Consider the following 15371-nt stretch of genomic DNA (forward strand, 5'->3'; position numbering starts at 1 on the left):
CTCTGTTGCTGGGGTCAGTTGTCTCTTTTTCTGTTTCTTAACTAGAGATAAGCCACAACTGTGAGCACTGGAAGGCTTACTCCCCATACTTATACCAAAGTCTGGGCAATTGCTGAAATAGATTTAGACTTCTTACTGAAGGATCAAGCTTTAAAGCTCAGACAAGTTGTCCATTTGCTGTTATTTTTTTAGATGGGAGTATTTTCTTATTTTGAGATGGAAAAATCTGTGTGCTTATAGTAAGACCTGCTTTTGGTACCAAACAAAACCAGGAAATGCAGAGACAAGTAAAGCTAAAATAAAATCACCAGTGTCATTGTTACTAATTGGTATCCTTGTTAGCAAGCTCAGCAGAGATGCCAGAAAATTAATGTATATATACAAGGGCACAGTAGTAGACTTCAGCCCATAATTTACAATGAATAATTTATTCAATTAATTTAGCCTGCTTTTCTTCTTAGAAAACAGATTACAAACTTCTTAAATTTATTCATTATTCAGAAGTGTTCAATAAAAAATAGTTATTGTTTTCACTGATTACAAATATTGTAGTACTGAATTGGGTTGTTAAGTTCGATTGAAGAACTTGAAGTTGAACATTTTCTTTCCCTTTTTTTCTCCTCCCACTAATTGGATGGACAAGTGAGTGCTTAGGGCCCACACATGTGCCAGTAGGAATTTAAAGTTTCCTGTCAGCAAATATTCAACATACACAAGTTTAAAGTTACTTTCCAAGAAAAAAAATTCACCTTTTTTTAACCTTTTTTTTTTTTTTTAGCCAGGAAGGGTAAAAAGCAGTGGAGACCTGGCACCCCAACACTAAGGGTAGCTCTGCTCTAGTTTTATAAGTGTTACAGAAACATATTCCTTAAAAGAGAAAAAAAAAAAAAAGTAGATTTTATTTTATTTTATTTAGAACAGCAAGTATGTGACTGTCTTGGGGGGACAGCTGCCCAAGCTGTGTTGTAATTATTTATGGGGTGTTTTCATCATGACTATCAAACCAGGCACTTTTGTTTACTCTCCTCAGGCTTCTCCTTTCTGCATTCTTTTAAAGTTTATAAATGTTTTGGAGTTATTTTAAGATTTGTTTGAAACTTAAGGTTTCTGGTTTAGCAAATTAGCTTCTGCCACACCCTAGCAAAAGCCTGCAGTGGCAGCAAAAGGAAAGTACCATGAGAAAAGACGAGAAAGGAGATGAAGAAGTTGCAGTTGTCAGTCCTGCAATTCTTAGCCACAGAGGAATTTCACCCTACAGGGTGTGTTCACTGGAGGTGCAGTGTCACACCTGTAAAAATACACACCAGTTACTGATACTCTTGAAGCATGAGCCCTGTGAGGAGCAGTGCAGCAGAGCGTGAGGCTCTGGGCACTCTGCCTCCCCCTCCAACAGCCGCTCCAGCTGCTCCCACAGCTTTTGGGTACAGAACCCACAGGAAGGGCTCTCTGGCAGGATTTCAGCTGACCCCGAACCCTCACAACCCCCATGCCTTCCCAAAGATGCCTCTCCTCCTACTGTATTTCCAGCTCTGCCGTGGGAGCCCAGGTGGGGAGGAAGGCAGGCTCTGCTGTATCCATCCTGCTCCCAGCGATGCCGATTAGCAGCAATATCAGGCTCTTGATATCCCACCGATCCCATCATTCTGCAGCCAGCAGGCAGGCAGAACTTGCAGCCATGGCAATAAGGACAGCTGGGTCATTACACACAAACCCAACATTCTGTTAGTGTTTACTGTGGTTTTTAAGCAAATTCTTTTTTACTGTATTGGTGCCTTTTTGTGTGTGTGTGTGGACAAAGCAGGACTATTCTTCGCAGCAGTGAATAATATCAAGTCAGTATTGCAAAGTGATCCTTGGAAGGTTTCGTTTGATTTTTCTCACTCGGTCGAATAATATCAAGTCAGTATTGCAAAGTGATCCTTGGAAGGTTTCGTTTGATTTTTCTCACTCGGTCGTTAGGGTTTGTTCAAATTGGTTCTTTTACAGGCTACACTTGGCCAGTCAAGAAGCTGAAATTAATACTCTGACCCGTGTTTAGTAAAAGCAATTGGAAATTCAAAGCTTGGCTCTGCACAAGGAACAGCGTGTAGGCAATGCAGCAGACAGGTGATGAATCTCACTGAATACTAGTGAATAATGAATACATTTTTAGGAGACTCATGGCCTCTTAGTGGACATCAGCAAGAATCATAAGACATTGCTAAGAACATTTCACATGTATGTGCCTAGAACTAAAAGCAGATCTTGACTTAAATAATGAGATCGTCAAACTAGATTAATGCTTATTTGCTAGGAGCACTGCAAAGAAAGGATCACCTTTCTATCTTTCACCCTGGAGTTTTTTAAGTGAATGCCAGCCTGCAAAGCTGTAAAATAATGGGCAGTCACCCTACTCAGATATTTGATCATCAAATGTAGCACCTTTGCTGAAGGAAGAGATCAAATGTAAGAAGAAAAGAAGGGACCATAAGGCAAAGGCTACCAGCAGTCACATCAGACTCTGAAATTACATCCAAATTTTATTAAAGAGAAGAAAATAATAAAATATAAATAAGGCAGTGCAAATGAACTTGTAAGAATTACTTGGCACCTCTAAAAAAAGATTAAGAGAATTCTTGAATAGTCTCTGTTGGGTGCAGGACTACTTAAAGATATTCTTCTGATATTTATTTTATTTTTTTCTTTTTTTCCCCCTTTCTTTCCTTTTCTTAGTCTTTAAGAATGATCTGAGTACTTTAAAACATGATTGTAATAGACATGTTTTATGAACAGTAATTCATGAGGCTTTTCTTTTGGTGCTGTAATTTTATGTGGGCTGAATTTTTGGTCAAACAGCATGGCTGCTTTTGGAAGGCAAAAAGCCATCAGACCAGCAGAACTTGCTTCAGATACAGCTTCTAGCTTTCCTCCCCTTTACCTTTCCATCTTTGATACAAAATTAAAAGGTATCAGACCATGAAAGAATGGTACCATGTACAACTTAAAATTTTTATAATTTTTCTCCCATGTGACGTAGGTATCCTCATTCAACAGAACCAGGGAAGTCTGAATCCCATCTGGTTCCATGTGAGTTCACACCAGGTAGAAGGAGCAAAGACACATGTGACAGCACAAAATAGTGCATCATTTTACCTGTAGGTGTCATGGGTTTACATGTGACATTTTTGGATTGTTAATAGAGAAATACAATATCTATTGGAAGATTGCCCAAACATTGCCCAAACATTGCACTACTTTTGCCAATATCTAGCTCACCGGGGCAGAATGCTGCAATTAAAACAGTCCTGTACTCTGCCAAGTGAGTGTAAGTGTCCACAGCATGAGATGGGTAGTTAATAAAAGATTCTTTCCTTTCAAGGAATTTACTATTGTTACCAAAAGTGAAGTACCTAGCACAAGGATCTTCTAGTACTCGGGAAGTATAATATTCTCCTAGGATATTAGAGCAAAATAACTGATTTGCTTAAAAATTCTGTTCTTCATAATACAATCCCCATGTTCAAAGGCTTGAGTCAAAGCCCATTGAAATTTTTTCAAGGGTAGAATGGGAATGCTAAGAATATTTCCAAGTTCACGTGGGAAAACTTTCTTCTCTATTTGCAGTTCATGAGTTTTCTGTGATTCTCAGTTAAGTTTTTAAAATTTGCAATTGTGGATTGAAGAACAAAAAGGATCCAACAGTTTGGGGGTGGGCACCCTGTGAAGTCTGCAGGAGTTTTGGAGCATGGACATTGGATGAGTCCATACGTAGTAAATCACTTTATTGTGAATTATTATTTTTCCCCAAAGTCTTGACCTGCACTTAATAATATTTTGTACAAGTGACTTTTTTTTAAAAAAAAAGGTCTATTCATTTCTTGTTTGCTAGTTTGTGCATTCCTATTTCTTCTACAGGGAGTTCAGAGCGTTCACATTGCAAGTCGTGCAGCTCAAAATTCTCAAAATTAGTATTATCACTAATGGATGTTTGGACAGATTCTTTGTTGCTTCATTTCCTGTGCTCAAATATATTTACAAGAAACATCTATTTTTGCTTCAGTCTTCTCATTGCAGCTTCCTTGCCAGTCACACATACATATGTAACAAAAATGTCTTTTTCATGTCCCCTGAGTGGTACCATATGCTGACAAAACCTTATTAAATTCACAAGTCAGATTTCATTGGCTATTTGCCCTTCAATTTGAAAGAGACTTGTTAATAAATACTCCTCAACACCACTACTTTCAATCTGTTCCCCCTCTCCCAAGGAAGCCTCAGATCAACTGTTTTCAACAATTCCATGTTTTCTCAGTTAATTACCAGGCAAAATCTCACAGATTGATACAAAAATCTCTTTTCTCAGGCACATTTTTCTTCTTTTTGTTTGCCCCTGCTGGCTTTCCTCTGTAAAAAGCCTGCAGTGACTCTTTGCAGTCCAGATTCCGCTGCTCTTTTAGGAGCTTTAAGGCACAAGTGCCCAGAGCTGGGAAAGCCTGACATTTAAAAGGTCTTGACATCGTTCAGGGGATTTTCCCCCAGTGTGGGACAAGTGCAAGTTCTCTGGATAATGGGGCCATTGTGCCCTGTCACTTCCATGTCAGCTCTGGTTGGCATTACTGCAGCCCCCTCCTGACAGCTCGGCTTAAAAGGGCACGAGTTCAGGCCGGGTATTATTAATGCTGAGGCCTGCTATGACTTCACAGAGAATAGAAATCTTCATCAACAGCACGCAGATGTGTGGGCTGAAGCAGAAGTAGCACTTCCAGTGAAGCATGCAGCTCCAGGGTTCCAGCAGTGTGCGAGTAGCCTGTGTGACAGATCCTGCCCCTCTCTGTTCCTCGGAACTTTGTCTGGTCACACATTCCCGTGGGCTGCTCAGAAAGAGTGGGCTGCAGCTACAGTTGGCTCTGTCCTCTCTTTGCCACTTCTACACCCCTCTCTTGCACACGAGTTTTCCTTCACTTCCTATCTGACTGCTTTCTTTGTCTCCTCATCCAGCTTTGCACACTGCCCCTCCTGGCTGGAACAGCTTCTCCCTTCATTTCCTTCTCACAAATGTCTGAAGATGTGGCTGCTCAGTGCAACATCCTGCTCAAGTGTCACTAGTGCCATGCCTGCCTGTGTCAGCACTGCAGTGGCCTTGCCAGTTTGCTAGGGAGGAAACCATCATTTCTTTATCTTGCCCCACATAAAGATCTCTATCTTAACACACAGGGCATTCATATATTTTTTTCTCTTACTCAGTACATGATTATAGAGTGCTGCTCAGATTACCGAATTTGTAATTAAGCCCAGATTCAGTCCCTAACACATGAAACAGCAATGACTGCACCCTATAGGAAAACTTCAAGCATTTCACACTGAAACAAAATCTGTTCTATCCTGAAGTGCTCTGAGGCAGAATAGCTAGTGTTAGCTGTAGCAGCCACACAGGCTTGGAAAGGTCTCTGTCCAGATTTTTTATTTTAGGACTTCTTGATTTGTCATTTTTAAAATTAAACACTCACCATATTCTTCAATCCCGGCCCTGATGTTTGCTAAGAGCCATCAGAGCAATCTGCTATAAGAAACAGAGTATGAAAAAGTAACTGATACTTGTGGTGTTGGAAGCACATAGATTACCTGCCATTGAGTATTTTGTTCACAACTTTGTCACTACAAAGCATGCCATGACATCTAGAGATGCATCAGCTCAGAACTGAAATCAGTAGGATAAGAGAATACAAAAAGAAGATGTAATCCCAGGCTCAGAGAAATCAAAGCTTCTGCAGCTTCAGTAGGAGCATGACATTCAGTTGCTTCTATTGCAACCTGTGACAGAAACAGTGCAAATAGCCATATTATAAGACAAACAGAAAGGAAGCATAAATAGTAAGTCCTGTTCTGAATTTGCATTTGTTTCTTTACCAAAACCAATAACAAAATATACCTGTGCCACCTGTTTATATCTGCCTGCTTTTTGAAGCAATTTCTCATAATTTTTATGTCACCAGTGATAACCATGATAAAGGTATGGGTGGGGTTGACAGGTGTAAAGATGCAGTGATAATGCACTGCAGATACCAAAATAAGATGTCATGGGAGATTGGCTAAAAGAGGCTTGCAGCTGATGGTGTTCTGGAGGTTGAGTCTGTGAGCTGCTGAAAGTTTGAGCTAAGAGATGAGCATCCACAGGGTTCACCAAATTGACCTGAGGATTCTAATCGCTTTTTGGGCTCAGATCATTAGCTTGGTGCTTATGAAGTTTGTGCTTTTGCTCTTTCTGGCAGCTTGTGTTGGGGAAGGAGGGAGGAAGTGAGACATAACAACATCAGAAGGCCTGAAAAATGCATTAGTTAACTTCATGTTTCCTTGACAGCAAGACCTTTTGCAATTTAGGAAACAAAAGTTAGCATACAGTCTTTTGCAGGGATTTGTTGTGCATCCTAGGATGTTCTCCAAGGGATAGCACAGTGTGTGGGGGCAGGCAGTGCTGGATGACATCCAGCACTTTCTCCCTCCTCCCCTCCTGCAGCTGGAACTGTAGGCAGGCTGTGCAGCAGGTGCGCTGTGCTGCATCTCTGTTGAATCAGGCTGCTTTCCTCCTTAATGAATCTTGTTAGTGGAGTGGTTTATTTTACTTTATCTTTTCATGAGGAGGAACACTTGACTTGGTGTTATGAAGCAACATGTCATTAATCCATCTGATTGCTGGAACCTGCTCAGTGAAATGAGAATACTTGGGAACAGTCAGAGTCTATAGCTGGGTGTTGGAATGTGTGCACACACATACAAAGGCCTGTTTAGCCCAGCTGCAGGGACTGATGGGCATCTGAGCTACAGGTGTCCACTTTCCTCAGACTAATTTATCTGGTGTACAGTAAAGGGAGTTTTATTTTCATGGTCATACACCAATCCAAGGTGTAATAGTCACACTGTACTTAGACTCTGTCACCTATGGATCACTGAGTATGTTTAAATAATAATTACATTTTGCAGCATTTTTTGTGAGGCTGGATTATTTTTTGGGATGTAACTTTTCCTATTTAAACAAATACATATGCTGAAATTAAGGAGTTTACTGGAGGGCATGTAAAGAATCACTGAGGGGAGAAAAAACAGAACACTTGTCCTTGAATCCTTTCTATTACTATTAGGTATTTCCTAGTCACAGTATAGCAGCCTGGAGAGATTCAGGCATTACAAGTTATGTAGTAATCTAAAAACACAAAAGACAAGTTCCGCCTGCCAAAGATTCCTTTCTTACAGTTCTTCTAAAGTTTAAGCTAAATCCATTAAGTTTAATTAATTAATTTAAGTAATTTAGCTTCATTAATTCCTAAACTAAATATTGATTTCAGAATTTTAAAGTCATCTTGAGGGTAATTTTAGCTTGATTCATGTCTTCTTTTGTACAAATATTGGCTGCAATGCTATTATGGAAAAGTGTGTAACTATTCCAGAAGTGTTTCTAGATGACCTTATTACAACTGCAGATTTTGAAACATTTCTGTAAAATACTGACGTTCTGGGGGGAAAGCTTTTTCTCTTTCATTAGGCAAAATTCCTATTGCCTTTATAGGAATTTTGACTGAATAAAGATCCCAGGCAATCTTTAAAGATCCTGGAGATCACAGGATTTTGTGGCCTTTTTTAAAGGTAAAAGATTTTTTATCAGCAACAATAGTGCTCACCATTTTTGGGTTCTTTTTTTGTTGTTTTTCTTTCTTTTATTTTTTATTCTCTTAGTTGAAATTGAAAGAAATGCCTGATCCGGCTTCTCCTGTAGATTTTGTTACTCATGGAGACAAATGGATATCTAAGAGAAAAAAGAAAGAGAAAGAACCTAATTCATGTGTTTTGTTGTTTGTTTTTTTTTTCTCAAAATCTGAAGTATTATACTGTCATCATTGATATTATTGAAAAGCTAAAAAACAGCAAACCCTTGGAAGTCCAAAGCCTTCTGGTATTCAAATACTAGAGTGAATCAGGCCTCTGTAAAAAAAATAAAACATTCTTTAAATGAAGATGCTCCTTTCCACCAAAGCAGAAATATTTTCATCCATTTCAGTATTGTTTTTCTTAACATGAAGATCTCTGTCATCTAGAGACAAAATATCCAAAGGCTTATTGAACAGGAATTTCCATTGCTAGTGTTCTTGAAAACACAGTACCCCTAGTCTTGAGAGGGTCTGAGTGCCCACGGTTTCCTAGTCAGGTAAGGAGTTTATTAATCACATTTCCCCTCTCCCATGGGGTCATATTCAATTAATTCCCTTCTGGTTGTCATGAGATAAAACCACCTTAGTCTGTGGGTCAGGTGTGATGCTGCCCAGCCTCTGTGGCTTTGCTTTTCTGCCTGGCCATCAAAATTGGTCTTGACATTGCCAAGATATTTTCTACAATACTGTATCTCCATCAGGAACTAAATACTTGCAGTGTTGCTCAACAGAATGAAAGCAAACTTATATAAATGTTATGAAACATAGCTTGTATTTTCATGAAATTAAGATTACAAGGTAGTTTATCAGTAGCTTCATCTGGAGCAACTGCTCTTCTCTAATCTTTGAAATTCAAATAAACATTTCAGTCACCAGAAATCTGCCTTATTGTAAAAATAACCAATGCCTATTCATCCCGAAGATTATTCTCTTTTTCAGTTACCTCTACAGATAAACTCTGCATGTAATTTGTACATGAAACTACTTCTAAAGTATGTGATTATGAATGTTAAACTGAAGGAAATGCTTTGTGGGTTTTTGGAGAGCATACACTCTTGCAGACCCACAAAACATGGTGTTTTAGCTGCACACAGCATATTTCTCTGCTCAAAGAACCTTCTCAGCACCCATTATGCAGCTATATATCACAGAGGCTTACATCCAAAGGCACTGCACAATTATTAGAGTGTGCATGCATTGCCTGAGCTTTTCCATGTTCGATGAGTGATAAGCAAACGGCATAGCTTGATTTTCTCAAAGGTGTCAGAATCAGAAAATATTCTCCCCAGTCCACTGGGTATCCATCCTCTGAGTTTCAGAAGTAAGAAATTGCAATAATAAAGAAAAGAATTAGGTTGTGGCATGGCAACCATCCAAGCAGTTATGATAAACCAGCATTCTTCGCTGCTTGGGAAGTTAAACAGAATTGTGCATTGTTCTAAAGCAGCTGAGGAGTGGTTCCCCAGGCTGTCTCTTACAATAGTATTTTAAGGAGGTATAATACAATCTAGTATTGCTTTCATTTAAATTAGCCTAAAATGCAAAAGCATGTACTGATTAATTTTCCAGAGCTGCAGCTAAAAAGTAAACATTGCCAAGGTGAAGGCAAAATGGCAGTTTTGGAGAAGAGTGCTTTTGTAAAGAAGAAATCTTTAGGCTGAATATTTCTTTGTTATAAACTAGAAACAAAATAATTTTGAATGACTTACTTTAAGCAACTGCTTTATTGTTACTGCATATTAATTTCAAAGTCATTGTTCATTATCTTTGTTCTTCATTGTGGGAAATGAATGGTAAACACTTCAGTGTAATGCCACCACATTGGAAAATAAATAATGCTTTACCTCTGAGACATCTTGGCCTAAAAGCTCGTGCTTGTTTCCAGCGTGGTCCTGGATAGAGTGGAGTTTGAAGGACAAACATGACTATTCACTCATTATTTTGGGACCAAACTCTGGGGTTTAGCTTTGTGGAGGACGGGAGCACAGTGCACCATGCTTGCTGGGCCAGGTCCTGTCAGGAATCTCAAAAAAGGCATTTTGTGGGAGGTCACAGGAATCTGTATGAATTCCAGAAATTTTAGTATATACAAATTATACATAGAAATTGTACATTTGCTGTTTAGGAAGTGTTTAGGACTTTTGGAAATTAAAACATCCCTTGAAATATACTGCATCCCTTTTGTCCCTATCCTTTAGATGCAGCAGGATGCAAAACAGTTGCTATAGAGACTATTTATTTAAAATGGAGGTTTGGAGGGGAAAAAACAACATAAAACCTGAAAGCTGGTGGGCAATTTTTAGGTAACAGGGACTCAGTGGCAATCCACCAAACAGCCCAAAATAAATGAGGAGGCCTAACCTTCCTACATGTTGTGAAGCTTTCATTCTTTCTACCTGTGTTGAGAGGACATCCTGTGGCTCTGACTTTTAGTAGTGAGAATTACCCACCTGATGAACTGTAGCAGGGGAAGAAAGAACAAGTACTTCCCCAGAACTCCAATCATGCCTTAGGCCAGTGGGGATGATGATCATTTTGTTGTGGGTTGAAAATATAACATATTTTCATTCTTGCCAGAAAAAGGGGCAAAGATCCTCAGTGTCTTTTGAAAAAGGATGACTGCAGGATGGAATTTCTTGCATCTCTTTGAATCCCCTTCTTAGCTAACATTATTGGAAAGGTACAGACACTTGAACTCTTGATATTTTCTGTGAGTCTGCCTTTGCTTCAGTACAAATTGGATGTAATCCAAAGTCTTTCCAAGTTGATACAGAGCATCCCCATAACAGACTCAGTGGACTTTAGAGCAAGGTATATAAATATATCTTAGACCTTTATCATACACTAGGTATTATTTTTCTCCTTAACATCCAGTGTTCATTAGTGAATGCTAGTGTTCTGCTGTGATGGTTGGGTTTATTTATCTTTTAAAGACATATTCAGGAAACTTCCCATTTCAAATGAAGGGAAGCTGATCCATTTTCATGTTTAAATTTACAATATTCTTATGTATTAGGTTATGTTTTCAGCATCCTTTGATTCTACCTCCCTCTTTTTCCAAGCTCCTACAGGATGCTCATCACTTTCTTACTTGAAAATTATACCTTGAATTATTCCCAACCAAGCTTTTAGCTACAAAAGCAATTAGTATGATCAGCATTGCAAAGGAACCTTCCTTTCTTCTCTCTTTTGCATATTTCATTATTGCAATTCTAAGGATTTATATTTGCTCCACTGAAAATTCTTTGGTGTGACAAGAATCATATATGTAAGGAAAGAATGTAAATTTTTGTCAAGGAGGGAGGGTGAAAGGATTTCAGGAATTGTTCTCTAATTAAATCTGTTGCAGTGAATTACTTAATATTGATTTCTGTCTTCAGAACTACATATTTATGGACTGGCATACAGAGGCATAAGGCTCATTTATACAACACTTATGTTTTCCCTCAATAATAGGAACAGCATTATTATTGACTTGATGATTTTTGCTTTCAAGTGCTTTTATTCTTCTCATTGCTTAGCTGCCATTCATTGGTTTCCTGCTGGTCCCTGATGTGAAAAAAAATAGAAGAGAAAATTATAATTGGAGACCAATTTGGTATCCAAAGCAGCCTCACAGTACTCCCTTTAATAACACATGGGTATTATGTGTTGAATATTTCATATCATAGGTCTGGATAGTACAGATTAATGTTCCTTATTTTTCACTGTATCAGAGGATCATGGTCTGAGAGAACATTTTGTAGTAAGTGAAATTATGGCTGTTTGGGTTGTAGGCATGTACTTGTTGTCATCCTGGTATTGGCACCTGGAATTTAGTGAAAATCTGCATGTAGTTATTAATTCACAGGTGAAGAAGATGACTAGTGCTTTTCAAACACAAGGAAGGCAGCTGTGCTGCAGAGGTGTGTTGGGAGGATGCTTGCAGTGAAGCGAAGAAAAATTTTAGATCCATTGTTCAAGGCACAAGGCACTGACAGAGAGATGCTACTAATGGAGTAATTTTCTTATTCTAGAAGATGAACTGAACTGAAGCTGGGCACATAAAACAGACAAAAAAAAAGTGTTTAGATCACTGAAAGGCTGAAGAGTTGTCTTAAAAGGATTAAAAGACTAGCAGGATAGTCTAAGAAGGATCTGGTTGCTGTTTATCATCATGAAGCGAAGTGCAAGCCACCAAAGGAAAAAAATGTAGACAGAGGACAAGGTGGCATCATTTGGCTGTGAATAATGGTTTAGGCTTAGAATCAGGTGTTGGAAATGGAGTACTGGAAGTTGAGGCCTGAATGCATTTATGCGAGATACTTACTGCATGTCAGTAAGAGCCATGAAGGAGTTATGTGATCTGGCTTGCTCAGTGGAGAGGAGGCTGGCCTCAGGAAGCAGCACCATGGATCCTGTTTGCCAAACACTTACTAACTGTAATTTCCATGAAAAACATTATCACATGTGCTTCAACTTTGGCTAAGGTCGGGTCCGTTTCATATCATTGTGAAGAGCAGACACGGGAAAGCATCTTGGACAGGGTTCTCTCTAAAGGCCCAATGATAACAATAACAGCAAAACAAAAGAAGCCTGTACAGACCTCTCTAAATCAGTCTGTATACACTTGTGTCTCTCCAGCTTGAATATGTTTAAACACAGACATATTTAAGTCATTAAACAACTAGATAAGCCCACATTAAGTTGCTGTGGCTCTTATGTTAGATGTGTTTTATTTTCTATGGAACTATCCATAGTTCCTACTTTAATTGCTTTGTTTCCCATATTGCCTTGTAGCTATACTGCTTATAAAATAATATTTTCATTTTCTCTGTTAAAACATTCCTTCTCTACCCCTTAAATTATGGCTCTGACATGCAAAGAGGCAAATCCCTGCTTTATTTTCAGAATTTAATGCAAACCCAGCACTGTAAAAAATATACAGTCAGATAGTCCACAGCCTTGGGTGCCTGAAAAGCAAAGTAAAGTGAAGTTATTTTTTCTTTTTTTCTGAGGTCTTTGTTGGCCTTGTTTCTTTCATGCATAAAGAGCTTACCACATTCATTCATGCTTTTGTCACCTTCAGACTTGTTAATGCAACCTTGTGGTTACATAAGACAACCACTGTGAAATTTTATCTGGTTTTAAATGCATATAAATATTTCACATGTGGAGCATATTAAACTGATGTTTCGGGAGTTTTGCTGGCCTAGGAATTTTTTGCTTGCATTTATTCATTTCTTCCTTTTTCATGTATATTTTTGGTTGGGAGTTTCATCTGTGAAAATGGCTGAAAGTACTTGTTTGATTCACCTCTAATTTTTGGGGGAAAAAACCCTCCAGAAATAACCAAACCTTTTCTTTCTTCCTGTACTCTGAAATCTCCAGTCAAAGACACTTTTTGGAGGATCTCATGTTCTTCCCATCCCTTTGCTCTCTCTCTGCTGCCGTTTCCTCATCCATCCACAGATATGAAAGCCCTTAGAAGATTTTTCAGCAATCTCAGAGCTCAAGACTCCCTCACAAAGCATTCTGCCAGCTAGCTGTAAGTTGTGCTGGACTTTCCAGATCACAGTGAATAGAGATTGCTAAAGGACTTTGAACAGGGAGGCTGGATCAGAGTTGGAGAAACCTCTTAAACAAGCAACAGCCCTGCCATCAGAAGTTGATGTTGCCTTTCTATAACCAAGACAAACTCTTATATTTTGCACAATAAGACTTGCAGAAACCTTTCTATTTTGGTGTGTGCTGTCATGTAAGGCTCATATGAAGTCATCAAACCATGTTTTCTGTCAGACCAGGTCACTTAAATTTTCTCCATCTTAATTTTCCCACCTATAAAATTCAACTAATAACACACCCTGCAGATTTCTAGTACCCATCAGGATAGCTGCAGGTGTTGTTTGGGTTAGGCTAACACTGACTTTATTGAGCAGAAAAAGAGTCTAAGACATGGGAAAGGCAATTAATTCACTGAGGGAGGAAGCAGAGAGGAGGAGATGGCTCAGGAGTCAACTTGAGAAGTGTAAGCTTTGGAGAGCTAGAGAAGGAGAAGAGAAAGGAAGATCTTTTCCCTCATTGCCTTCTGTGTATCCTCTCTGAAAAGCCATGGCAGCATCTCTCTCATAGTTCCTGGTTAGTATGAGGTGAGGGGAATGGTGTCTTGCCAGTCTTCTAGTTTCCAGGAAATAATGGTGATTTCTATTTAATGAAAATATTCCCTAGGATATAAACAGAACAATAAGACAGAACCTGAGCCCAAGTGAAGACTGCTGGTTATGAATGTTGAGAAACTGTCCCATTTTCAGGCAGAAATCTCTACCCCAAGCTCTACAGTTCTGCTGAATGCTGCAAATTTGTGTCCTGATTCTAGTGATTATGATTCCAGTGCTACTTGCCTGACTTCCACTTGCATTTTTTTCTGAGCTTGTGACACCTTGGCTCTGGTGTGGGACAATGAGTTTACTCTGTAGAACTCAATTGGCCTCCAAAAGCTGATTATCTTTTTTGTAGAAGCAAGACTTCTGAGCTTGGATCAAGTGTGCTTTAGGATATTCTGACCTACAGTCCAATTTTAATCAAATTTGATGTGAGTAGACTATAGGAACATAATTACAACAATTAGTTATGTGAAAATAGGTGTGTGAGCACAGGAAAAAAGTGTGCCTTTGACAAGTGAGAAAGAAGAAGCAGAAACTGTTCAATCCTTAATAGACATCCAAAAATCCATCCACTCAGGAAAAAGCCTGCAGAGAAGCTACAGCTACAAGGAAAACTTCAGGTGGCTCTTTCATCTTCCCTACAGCCAAATCCAATTAGCCATGAGCCATAAATTTACAGGAAATGAGGCTCATTAGTCTTCCTGTCTGGGGAACTACTTGATTTTCAGTGTTTAGCACTATAAGTAGTAACCTGTGGCAGAAGTGGGTGTAGAATTTAGGCTCCTGCCCACCTTGGCTGTGGTTAGAGACTGTTGTAGCAGATAAACTTGGAAACCACAGATTCAGCAGAGCTGCATGATGAGATCAGATCAGCCTTCATACAAAATACAGTTTTCACATGATCCTACAAACAATTCTAACACAGCTATCAACAGTTCACTGAAATCTTCATCCCCTTCTAAGAGATTCAAAGGTCACAGCCATGAGGTCATGGGAATTTCATTTGGATAGCATTTAAGGCCCATACTTAAATTCTAAATTATACTATTTTGGTGATCATTTTTCAATACACCTTCAGCCTGACATCTGTTTAAAACCCTGCCTTTGGGTGCCTCTGGCAGTTTAAGACGTAAGTATTGTCATATATGACTTGCATAATGCAAAATGTGGCAGGGAACCTTCATTTCTGACTGACTAAAAAAATACCATCCTAAATTTTAAGGTAATGTCAGTCTATATTCCCCATGTGTAGAATGCATTGCCTTAAAGTGATATTACATTTACCTTATGCATGCAAACTTGCTAGGAAAGTCTGGAAAACATCCCTGTTTCCCCAATATTATCCAGTAACAGTGCAGTATAATTACTCTTTGGTGCAGTCTCGCCTTACAATGTCTTCTTAATTATTTTAAAATTGGCCTGCTTGCTTTTGAAGTACCCACCAGTGAAGAGGGTTAGTGCTCGCCCACCCTAGACCTGCTACGTGATGAAGTGCTTTTCTTCACTGGCCTCCTAATGCTCAGACATTAAAAGCACGAGTCTGTTTCCA

Source organism: Molothrus aeneus, chromosome 2 (assembly GCF_037042795.1).
Source record: "Molothrus aeneus isolate 106 chromosome 2, BPBGC_Maene_1.0, whole genome shotgun sequence".
NCBI classification, from domain to species: domain Eukaryota; kingdom Metazoa; phylum Chordata; class Aves; order Passeriformes; family Icteridae; genus Molothrus; species Molothrus aeneus.